This window comes from Tauraco erythrolophus, chromosome 6 (assembly GCF_009769465.1).
Source record: "Tauraco erythrolophus isolate bTauEry1 chromosome 6, bTauEry1.pri, whole genome shotgun sequence".
In the NCBI taxonomy this organism is placed as follows: Eukaryota; Metazoa; Chordata; class Aves; order Musophagiformes; family Musophagidae; genus Tauraco; species Tauraco erythrolophus.
The window spans coordinates 66384541-66396788 of NC_141470.1; positions in this window are offsets into that span (position 1 = coordinate 66384541).

Consider the following 12248-nt stretch of genomic DNA (forward strand, 5'->3'; position numbering starts at 1 on the left):
ACCTGTAGTGAAGGTTTCAGCAGGGACGTAAGCAACCAGGCCATCTGGTCATCCTTTCACTGTTGCAGGATGATTTCATGACAAAGTATTTTTTCCTACAGGCTGAGATTGGACAGGTAGTTAAGAGATTCTCAGAGAGAGCAAGGATAAAAAATTAAAACAAACAAAAAAAGCCTTGAGCTGAAAAATTAACGAGAATCTATGAGGCAGAAAGAAAAGAAAATACTTAATGAGTTGTTAGGGGACATTTTGTTTTGCAAAACATTCATGGCCACGTGCAAACCTTGACATGTCACAGCCAACACATTTGCTTTTTATGAATGTTTGACTTTAGTTGCTCACCAGGAAGATGTAAGGTACTCTCATTAGAAGGGCTGTCACCAGGAAATTAAAGCTTGCTAATTAGTATAACTCACCAAAACAGACCACGGGTTAGTAGTGTACACAATAATATTTATACATTTATTTCTGAAGTATCCTCTTTCATCTCATGATTTATATTATATTTATGGTCTCCAGAAAGAAAACTCTCTATTTTATTGAACTTTTCAGAGGGGTGAAGCGTGCTTGACTTTATACTACTGAATCTGCAACCATACACACTTCCCTTCATCTCAAAAGACAATCACAGTGGCCAGACCCACAGCTCTACCCTTGGCTTCATTTGTAGGCTTCATATTTCTGGGCCTTGTTATTCAGTCCTTGACCTATCCTCAATTTGGATTTTGAAAAATTAGTTGGCAGCCACTGATTGTTTGAACGTTTTTATGTCCCACACAAGGAAAGATTAAGAGTTTATCTTCTTTTTTCAGCAGAAGGCAGCATTGCTACTAGGAAAAAAAGAGGGTTTGTCTGCTATGTTCTTGATATCATTATTAAAAAACTTGGAGCTTTATTCTTACTATGTTAGATAAAAGATCAACAGGAATATAAACCGATAACTCACTGGGATGAAAGAGAAACTACTGATGATAAGAGAGTATGTGTTATGCTTCCTTGCACTCTTAGATACTGTCAAGAGCATAACTAAACATACACCATATGCATATGTCTGTTCTGTACCACCATAATTCTTACTGCACAGGGCAATATCCTGGTTTTGCTTCCTCCCTGCATTTCTCCTTCATCCCCAGGAATGAATCAGCCAGTAACAAAGCCATCTGCACAAACTCACTCGTGTGACAAGTCACCATTAAACCGGTTTCTGGTCTTCACTTGCTCCTCCATTCCCCACCACCAGTCCCAGTCCCCGTCCCACCACACGCATGTTAAGTCTGCACTGCATCAGGGGAAGTTTGCTTCAAAAGAAGGAGCCAACGTGCCTTAAAGGCTGCTTGAAGTCATCTGAGTCTTACACGCAGGAGGTTTACAACATGGGGATTTTCTACTGCAGGCATGTTCTGGACAGCGTTAGTGTAGCACGGGGCATCGCAGGGGGAGCAGATCCAGCTCCTGCCTCGGGGATCAGGATAGATTTTAAGTATCAGTGTGAAGGCAGATTGCCTCCTCATCAGTCAGAACACTATGAATATTAATCCAATGTTGATTTAACAGCTATTTCTCCTGTTCTTGCCCTGCAGTAGCAGCTTCCAGCTTTGACGACAGAAACACTCAGTTTCTGAAGTTCATATTACAGGGACAGCGTAAGATTTTTTCAGGCTTGGGATTTCCTGATTAACACTGATCCCTGACACCTCGGCTGTCTTGCAGAGCCCTGGGCAGGCTGCGAGAACCAAGGCATTCGGGACTTGCACGATCTGCTGAGCTCCAACGCTCTCAAGACACAGGGTGGGTGGATTGCAGACAACAGCTTGAGCATCACTCAAAGGGACAATGTGGACTATTTCTCCTGCATGTTTTCTTTCCTGAGTTGTCCACCTTTTTTTCCTTTTTTTTCCTTTTTTTTTTCCTTTTTTTTTTTTCTTTTAATATGCAGTATTTGTTATACTATTGGGGTAGGGGGGAAAACAGGTATCTTACCTGTGGAGAACTTCATGTCAGATGCTGTTTCCCTGGCACAGGTAAGGCAACGAGAAACCACTAGTGTCCCCAATAGGTAACCAATATAACCTTCTGTTTAATACCTTCTGCCCTATAGCTATCACACTGGTGCTTGCAGCAGACAGACTGAGCGTTAGGCTTTCCTAAGTTCAAAGCTGAACTCGCAGTCTCCCTGGCCACTTAATATTCTGCTCTTGACAAAGGGATCTGCACCCCCAGCCAACACACCTGTCTCCTGGCGTTGTAGGGTGATACATCCAGAATCAATTTTGCATCTTAGTGTCCAAAACACTGAAACAAACATAAAAAGACAAGAGTCAAGGAACTGGATAAAAAAGACTTTACTCTGCATTGGCCAAGAAATCCTTAATGCTTCATGTCATGCTTTAGAAAATCACTTTAGCCTAAGACTCACTTAGTGATTACAGTCCCATTTTAGCCCTAGATACCCAAGTGAAGCTCTGATGGAAGGTTTAGAAAAGGCCTTTTAGCCACAGACAGGGAGATCAATCTGTTTAGTCTCAAAAGGGAGAGAGTGGGAGGCAACTTGATTACACTGTCTTCACATGGGGAAGATAACGGGCACTTAAAAGGGATTCTTAATCTAGCAGAGAGGCTTAACAAAATGCTCGTGGCTAGAAGCTGAGTCCAGACCAATTCCAATTAGAAAAGAGACAATTTAAAAAAGGATTTTTTTTTTTTAAAAAGCCACCTATTTAAGTAGTTATGACCATGGGACAGCCTACTTGGACAGGACAGAGTCTCCACAGCAAGACTGGATGCTTTCTGGGAGGTGTTCTGCAGTCACCTCTTATAGAGCCCAAGAGGGAAACCCGGCTGGAATTTACCAAAAATCTCACCCAGCAGCTCCTTCTGAGCTTAGCTAAGCCCCCAAAATAGCTCCATAAAAAATATGAAATATCCCTTCCTAGCAATGACAGTGCAGTGCTATTTTGGACCAAATCTACTTGGGCTTTAGCAGAGTTTGTGCCTGGAACCAGCCTATTAAAACCATCACTGAAATGAAGAGACCACCCAAAAAAGCCAGTCCAATGCCTGTTTCACTGCATTAATACCTTACAGTTGGGTCTTTTCTGCTGCCATCCTTTCACATGTATGTTTGAGCTGGAACAGAAGCTGCTTTGTATAGAAAAGCAATACATTTACAGACATCTATAGTAGAGCCTTCCATAATTTTCTCTTGCACCCACCATTCCATAGGTAGGAAAAGCAAAAGTGGGTTGACTAGAAGCATGCGCAATGGACAGGCCTATATTTCACTCCACTTATGCATTCATTCCCACTGTGTTAAATCGTGAGCACCACTGGCCTCCCCTATACAGCATCCATCATTACTCAGTATACGTAGAGATGCTACCACCAGTTACAGGGCTATAAAAGCACCAGGTGATCCAGAAGTGGTTCAACAGGAAACAAGAGGGCTGTGTGGCTCTTTCCCCTGGCACATTTGTAACAAACTTCAGCATACAGAAAAGAAAATAATACCGTGAGCTCACAGAAAAATGAAATGTCTTACTCCAAAAATACGGATGCTGTGAGGACAAGAGATCTATAATATAACTGGTTCCGTCTCTGCAAAGGTTTCAAAGGCAACTGTTTGCTCACTGACCAGCATCAGGTCCCATTAGTGATTCTGAAGGACAATGCTGTTTGATTTATTTATCAAAGCTGGTATTTTCAAAGGAGTTTAAAGGAAACATCTGGGAGGGCAGGGAGAGGGAGAGAGAGAGGGGCAGCACAAACAGCTCTCCTCTAGAACGGCCTTCACAAAAAGTCGAAGTTCCATGAAAGATTTCTTTAAGAAGTCCCCAAAAGCTTGTACTGAAATCGTTACACACTTCCCCACCCAACATCTATCCAGGAGAACCAAACACAGAGGTGCAGAGGGGTTTGTATGCACATGCAGCCCCCTGTGAGCAACGCAGGAGACTTTACCATGGAGCACTTGCCTGTGGTTTTAACCTGACAGCCCTTCTTATCTGCTCCTCTATCTTTTTAGGAGACAGCACATACCTATGTGAGGGAAAAAAATATTTTAAATACCACACCGTAGCCTGGAGAAGACAAAGAACAATTTTCCACCTCAGGTATCTTCTAACCAGCACATGGGCTGGCGAACACATTTCCACAGGAGTTTGTGGAGAAGAGCAACGTGCTACAGCAGCCACCAGCAGCGAGCAGGGTGGACCTGCCTGCTCTGCCCACGCTGGCTGGCACTTGGTCCTCACACTGGAGCCCCGTTCCTCTTCTCAGCTGCGGTGAACTTCTCCAACATAGCTGCATCTGCTAAAATTAGCATGGGATAAATTTTACTCTATTCTGAATAATTTGCTGCCCTCTGTAGTCCAAGAAGAGCTTGACGGCAGGAATATTGTTGCTTTTAGCTGAATCCCTCCACCGACTCTTAGAAGTGTGGGTCCAAGATGGCAGGAGAAAAAGGCAGTGATGACAGGTCTAACCGGGCAAGCAACAAAGTCACCCTGCCAAGTGTGGGGTCATCCCAAGGGTTTCCCATGGCCAAGGAAGCACTCCCTGAGAGTCCATCATCAAACTTCACAGGAACCACCCTGCAGTTAAAAAAGGGGACAAACATGGCTTGGGGCAACACCTGGCTTGCTGCTCATCTTCCTAGCGGCACTGCTGTGTCTGTAAGCTGTAGGACTTCAAAGCTGGAATAGAAATCTGGAAAGTCTGTGTGAAGCTGAAAAAAAAAAAAAAACACCACAACGGCCTGATTAGAGACCCCCGAGAGGCACGACTCTCTGGCATACTTTAACACATCTGCAGATAAGACGTTTCCTCTGTCAAGCTCGAGCTGCTCGCCTGCAGCGTTTCTCTCCAGTGAGTTCACCGGGAAAAGGGAGCTCGGCCCATCAGCTGGGCTTTACAGAAACCTGCCGAGCCCACGGAGGCTAAGGAGGGCTGAGGTTTCGAGACCAGGGATGCTGAGCTGCTGGCTCTCACCATCACACATAAACGTGCAGGAGATCAGGGACCTCTTTGCCTCTGATGGCACATGGCCCCAGTACTTCATTTATGAAAGAGAGAACACAGCTCAAATCAAACTCAAGCTCCAGTTTTCGCAGCCTCATTATCCTGAAGCAATTTCCTCCTTCCCTCCCAACCCACCACTTTTATTAAAACTAACCACATCAGCGGGGAAAAAAAAAAAAAAAAAGCAACACCACGCTTTCACTGCAAACCAATGAAGCTTACAGCCAGGTTTTTCCCCAGAGAAAACAATTTCTGCTTTTCCGTCTTTCCCAATTACGTTGGTATGACACGTTTCTCAAGGTGGCAGGTGCTCTGGGTTTAGTGTAACCAAAAAAAGTCTGCAGGTAGATGTAGCCCTCCAGTGGTGAAAAGAAAGACCCGCAGCCAGGCAGTTTTTCTGTATGTTCATAAGAAACAGAATTATCGTCATGGGCAACAATTGCTGCTTCTTCTCTCTCCTGAAGGCAGTTGGGGATGCCAGCACACAGAAGACGTCAAATCCAGCTCCAGGTGGGCACACAGGCTTTGTCCCACGAGGTCCATGGCTCAAGGGCTGAGGACAGAGCAGTAAGCACAAAGCTGAGCCATGTGAAGCTTTCAGAGGAGTAAGGCTTCTTCGTGCCCAGCCTCATCTGACCCAGCAGGGTGTCCTTCTGCCAAGGAGACCCCCAAACCAGATGTAGGATGTGCCAGACCCTGGAAATCAGGGCACCCTCCCATCCTAATTGAGGCCCCACCCTGCCTGTTCAGTCTCTTGGCATCCCGGTAGCACCCAAACCACCAAGCTCCAGTTGGACACTGCCGTTGGGCTACTTCATGCTCAGTCCCAATCCCTAGAGAACATCACTGCCATTTCACATATCATGATTGCAGTCGGTCTCCCATCACCTTTGCTTTGAAACAGAGTCAATATTGATGTTCAGCCAGCAGACTTGGGAGATCTTGGTCAGCCAGGGGCGTTTCCCCTCCAGATAAGACTAACTCTTATCTGCACAGTGTAGGTATTATTCGCTGCTACATCCAGTCCTTCGAGAAGTGAAAGAGCAGGACATGGGCCCAGGACAGATGATTTCATTCACTCCTTGTGGCTCTGGCCACCACTGTGGTACTTGATGTCAGCACCTGAGTCATGTTCTCGTCCACTTCATTGACACCAGATCATGAAGGTCTCTTGTAAATATATCAGAGCAGCTCCTTGCATTTTGTTATGCTCATGTCAGACCTCTGTGCAATCAGCACACATCATACTATTGCTTAAGAGAGCAGAGGAGAAAGAGTTTATGCTGAACTAGCAAGATTTGGATGCAGTCTGGGTCCGATTACTAAGGAAAAACTCAAAATAATGTTGCAAAACAGGTCTAGAGCGAGTCTTAGTTTGGGGCTGCCTGTCCTTGGGAAACAAGGTCCTGCAAGCCCCAATCCAGACAGCACCCATCACTACACCCATACCTGAGCTCAGGTTCTGGGGTCCTGTCATGGTTTGATGTGGAGGGGGGGTGGTTCTGGTGGCAGGAGAGGGGTTTTGCTCCCTGCGACCTCCCCGGTTTTGGAACCGGGTTAGGTTTGGTTCCAGCCACCAGATCAGACTGCCATCCCCCTCGGGGCTGAGCCAATAGGGCGCCTCTGCGAATTGCCCTATTTAAGTCGGGACAAAGGAACTGGAAAAGGTGCTTCGCCCAGGATCGAGCAGAGACGGGAGGAGGGCACTGCCCCCGCTCCCTGGCTCCCGGCCGGGCAGCTGCCTGCGTCGGGCCGGCGCCGCCCACGGAGAATGGCGGCGGCGGAGCCAGCTGGGGAACTCGGGGGCACCCCACTCCCGGGGTGCCCACTGGGCTGAGTTCACCTGGAGAGGACTGAGATCTGAGAGAAACAGCTGCATCGACAGCAGGTCAGTGAGGATGGAGTGGGAGGAGGTGTGCCAGAGCTGAGTTTCCCCTGCGGCTGGTGGTGAGATGGCAGGCGGCCCCCCTGCAACCAGGACGGCCTCGGTGGAGCAGAGACCCACTCACAGCCCGTGGGGAGAAGATGCCTGAGCCTGAGGATGGTCGTGTTGGGGTGCACGACAAGGCAGAGAGGCATCTGGAGTCTTCGTGACAACCCACGCCGGAGCGAGTGGCTACAGCTCCCTAAGTACCCGAGACTGTGGTAAAGCCCACACCAGAGCAATCTGTGGGGAAGGATTGTTTCCAGTGGGCTGGACTCACGCTGGAGAAGTTTGTGGATTTTTCCTCGTGGGTAGGGGATCCATTGGAGCAGGGGAAAAGGGTGTAAGGACTCCTCCTCCTTTAAGAAAGAAGCAGCAGTAACAGCACGGAATGAAGTGACCTGCGCTCCCCCAGTCCCTGCCCCCTGTGCTGCTGGGGGGAGGAGGTAGAGCCGGGAGGAAAAGGAAGGGGCGGGGGGAGGGTGTCGGTTTTAAGATCTGGTTTTGTTTCTTTCTGTCCTCTCAAGTAATCGGTTTTTGTTTCCCTTTGTCCTTCTAAGTAATCATTAATAAACTGTTTTGCTTTGAGAAAAGCTCTGCCTGTTTTGCCCAGGACCATGGTTGGTGGGTGCTCCCTCTGTTCTTGTCTCAACCCTCAGTCCCTTTGTTTTTTTTTCTCTCCTCTCTACTTTACTGGAGAAGGAGAAACTGTGTGAGTTTTAGTTGCTGGATCAGCCTAAAACCACTACAGGTCCCCAACATAAGAAGGACATAGAGCTGTTGGAGAGGGTCCAGAGGAGGTCCTCAAAGATGATCCGAAGGCTGGAGCACTTCTCCTATGAAGACAGGCTGAGAGAGTTGGGGCTGTTCAGCCTGGAGAAGAGAAGGCTCCAGGGTGATCTTATAGCAGTCTTTCAGTACCTAAAAGGGGCCTACAGGAAAGCTGGAGAGGGACTTTTGACAAGGGCATGTAGTGACAGGACAAGGGGCGATGGTTTTAAACTGAAAGAGGGGAGATTTAGATTAGATATAAGGAAGAAGTTTTTTACAATGAGGGTGGTGAAACACTGGAACGGTTTGCCCAGAGAAGTTGCGGATTTCTCATCCCTGAAAGTGTTCCAGGTCAGGTTGGATGAGGCTTTGAGCAACCTGATGTAGTGAAAGGTGTCCCTGCCCATGGCAGGAGGGTTGGAACTGGATGATCTTTGAGGTCCCTTCCAGCCCAAACCATTCTATGATTCTACAGCTCTCCCAACCTGTTATTACACACAGCTCTAATACAGCAATTTTCCAGCCATCCTCTGACATAGCAGTGCCATCTCCAGGCAGACAGTCTGCCCTGCGCTCCTCTGCTGCAGTAGGGACCCGCCAGGGAGCGAGGACCAGGCTTGCTGCATGGCAGACTCCAGTCCTCAGAGGTACCAGCATTTAACTTACTGTTTCCCCATGTTAGCTGCAGCTTGTCCTCACTTTCCAGCTGATCCCCAGCCCTGAGAACTGCAAATGCCAGAGTCATTTGAGTTTTTTGTAGCCTCATGATAAGGCTCCTTCCAAAAGCTCGCAGCATGGATTTTTTTATCTGAAGTGGAACCAGGTAAGACACCATCTAGCTGGTGGAGTAACTTGGCAGTACAGTGCAAGGCTCCTGCGAGCTGAGACCTTCCACCTCTTTCAACACAGATTTTTGTCGTAATACAGGCGCTCTCAAAGGCCTTTCCATTCTGCAGACCATGTCTCTGAGCAGCAACCAGAGATGGGCTCAGGCTCTCGTGCAGGGTGGACATGTCTCTATCTCAGCTGTCTGCATACAGACCTGTGCCCTCAAAGGGTACTGAGATGACCATCACCCTTAGACACAAAATTTGGCAGAAAAATAGCTATTTATGCTGGTGCTGTAAGCAAGGGGCCCATCTCATCGAGACCATCAGTAATGGTGCTCTGACTCCATCATGCAAAGGTTGCAGATGTTGGGGAGTATCATCGTCTGAACCTGGCCGTGCAGCACTTGGTTTAATACATGCTATGCAACACAGGACACCTAAGCCCTTGTGACACTGTCACAGTGGACACGTTCGCACAGTCCCACCCTGTGGGTCCATGCACCTACCAAACCCCAAGGTTTCCCTGGATGACACCACCTCAAGCTGCAAACCCTGCCCACACTGCAGAGTTTTGGAAGAGACCCTCTCTGCCTGAAGCATGGTGCAACCAGCCTTTGGGAATGCTCTCTGGGTATAGGACCAGTGATCTCAGCTATGTATGGGGACATGCTGCAACACTCCTATGGCTCCCCACCAGCATCCCAGCAAGGGCCAGGGGCTCACAGTATGCCTAGACCATGCTGCAAGCTCTGGACGTTCATGTTGGAGGGCACCATAGGGGATGGTGTAAGGAGATAGTTTTTGCAGCGATTAAATGTCTGCATGGTCCTGAGCCTCTAAGGATGAAGTGGGAGAGAAATATCAGCTCCCCACTATGAGCAGGAGATCCTGGCATCTTACAGGGGGAAAAGACCTTTACCTTCCCCGCCATCCTTCCTCTCCCCTGACAGCAGATGTTACACACAACCCTTCTTGCTGCAAAATGACAACAATTTCCACTAAGCAATTTGTTTCAGGAAAAGCTGCCTTCCACTGGTAAGAGCTGCAATTTGGCACCATTCAGCCCAGCTGGGAATAATTGACCATCAGTGGCCCATCAGCCTGCGGGCAGCAAGGCAGCATAGACTGTCCTACTGTGCTAGAAAAGCCAGGAGGTTGCAATGCTCTGAGGCACGCTTCGGCTAGGAGCTCAAAGCATCACCTAGTTTGGTGACCAGTGCTGCTTAACTTAGGGCCTGAATTAATTAAGCCCTGAAATGGATGGACCGTGGGATACAATGGTGAATTACAGCTTTCAGCTGGGTTCCCTGGGTCCTGCACCAGCTGCTCCACAAGCCAGGGCCAGCAGGGCCAAGGTAGGGCAGCCCAGCAGCTACTTCGATTCAAACTGGCTGCAAATGGCCATAAAGAGCAAAAAAAGAGGAAATAGAGCTGAGAGCAAAGCAAGCCCACAGTGGCCTGGCCACAGCGCTTTCATCACCTCCGTTAGCGGCAGAGGAATTGGCATGGAGGACCCCACCTTCGGTCTGCAGCAGAATTTGCCTCGTGGCAGGATAATTCCCATGGCTTTGAAAATATCCATAGTGGGAAAGTATTTGCATGGGTTGGACAACCTAGTGCAGCTGTGCTGGGAGGTGAGAAGCTGCTGCGCTACCTTTTATTTCCACACTAAAGCAGTTTTCTCCAAGATTGGACCAAGCTCAAGGCTCAGCATTTCCTACCAGTGTGGTGTATCTAGCTGTCAGCTAGGATCTAGGAGGAATTTTGGCCACCTGAATGCATCTCTCTGCACCAGGGATATGCCACCCCAGAGGCCCTTGGCCATTCACACGTACTATGGGGAGCAAACAGGACAAACATGCAACCTACCTCTTGTAAGCAGTCCGTTCCTCTAAGTGATGCACGTATCCATGCCAAGGTCGAGGTACTGCTTTTTGGTTAAAAAGGGTAAAGGGCTGTGCCTGATAAAAAACAACTCAGGATTTGGGTGGTGGCTGCTTAATCCTCGTAGTACCACCTTCCAATAAGGTATGTAGATGACTGGGGATCAGTGGTTTCGGAGCCGTCCTCAGGTTGATAACATACAGCTGCTGTCTCCTAATGCAGCACCATCAGAGGAGGTGACTGATACACCGCTGTGCCTTGAAAACCTGGGCCTGCAACCCCCAGACAGTACCTGAGCCCTGGCTGGAGGTGGGTGCTGAAGCACCTAGCCCCAGAATATGTTTCCCTGTGGCTTCTTCAAGAACTTTCCAGGGAGGAAATTTCATCCTTTTGTAAATATTTCTCCTTTTTGACATCTCTTAAATGTTTTCAGGGTTTCATTTTAGTTTCTTCAGGGAAAAGAACCCTAAAGAAAAGCCCTGAGGATGAGGGAGGGAGCAATCTTTCCATTATAATTAGGACTTTTAGTAAAAATTCCCATTTTCCTGAACTGCTTCAACAGCTACATATTTTATCTTTGACTCTTCTGCAGTATCTGGAATGTTCCCTGCAGAACATCATTAGAAAAATGGTTCCTTGAAGATTTTTAAATAAAGTAAATAAACAAGGAAAAGGAGAAGGGCCTTGCAAGTCTATAGGCAAGCTGAGATGAAAATGATGGGATCCGGGCAGGACAAGTGAATGCCAGGGTTTGCACGGCATCCAGAGGAGTTGCCCCAGCTCTGCACATCAGACATGTCAGATGGGTCCAGGTTGACCCTCAGGATCCAGGTCCCTCAAAGAAGTTGTGGTATATAAATTTTTCAGGGGATTGATAGTGTTAGAAACCTGTCTTTAGCAACGTCATATGTTAATGTGTAAACCAAACAACATATATTCCATGAGAGTACATCTGGTTCAATAGAAATAGATCTTTATTAATAACATGCACATCATATGTATATTTAAAATACATATACATTTTTCTACTATTCACTTTAGAAAACAATTTCATAAAAACCTTTAATCAGGTCCCAAGTCATTTTAAACATTAAAAAGCCATTTTTTATTTTAGAACCAGTAGGTATTATTCCAATTAAGTGGTGTATAATCACCATGTATTTAACATAATGCAGGCTCATGCATTTCAATAGAAAGAGGTGTTCCCTTTTCTGCTTTGTTAATCATGTCAAATATACAATGATATACTTGACAACACCTGCCACAGTTATTATATGTGACTGTGATTCCCTGCTGAGCTCGCGCTGTACAGATGGCGGTTAAAAGCTGGAGACAACATTTTTTACAACTTTCTGAGTTCCCGTGAGGGGCGCCTGGCGTTGTAGGTAACCCAGGACCCAGGTATGACAGAAACCAGAAAAACAGAATTTCGTGAATGGCAAAGGGGAAAGCAATCTAAAAAAGGAAGAGAAGAGTGAACTGCCACATCCCCTCTGTCTTCATTGCAAACTGAGGTCAGGGTCGTGCTTCCCAAGGCCCTGCCAAGTACCGAACCGGATCCGTATGGAGTACACCAGAGTTATCAGCTATACACGGTTTGCAGATTTACAGAACATGTACAAAGGCTCGTATGAGGATGGCACTTTAAGGCACGATAGTCCATATACTCCACACATTCATTGAAAACAAAAGTTCCATTTACAGTGCAATATAAACGTATTCAAGAACTCAAGCGGCAGCTCGATAATCACTTCCACCCATGATCAGGCCACCGAGGAGCACTCCTGCGGCGCGCAGCAGCCCCAGCCCCGCGCACCCTCATA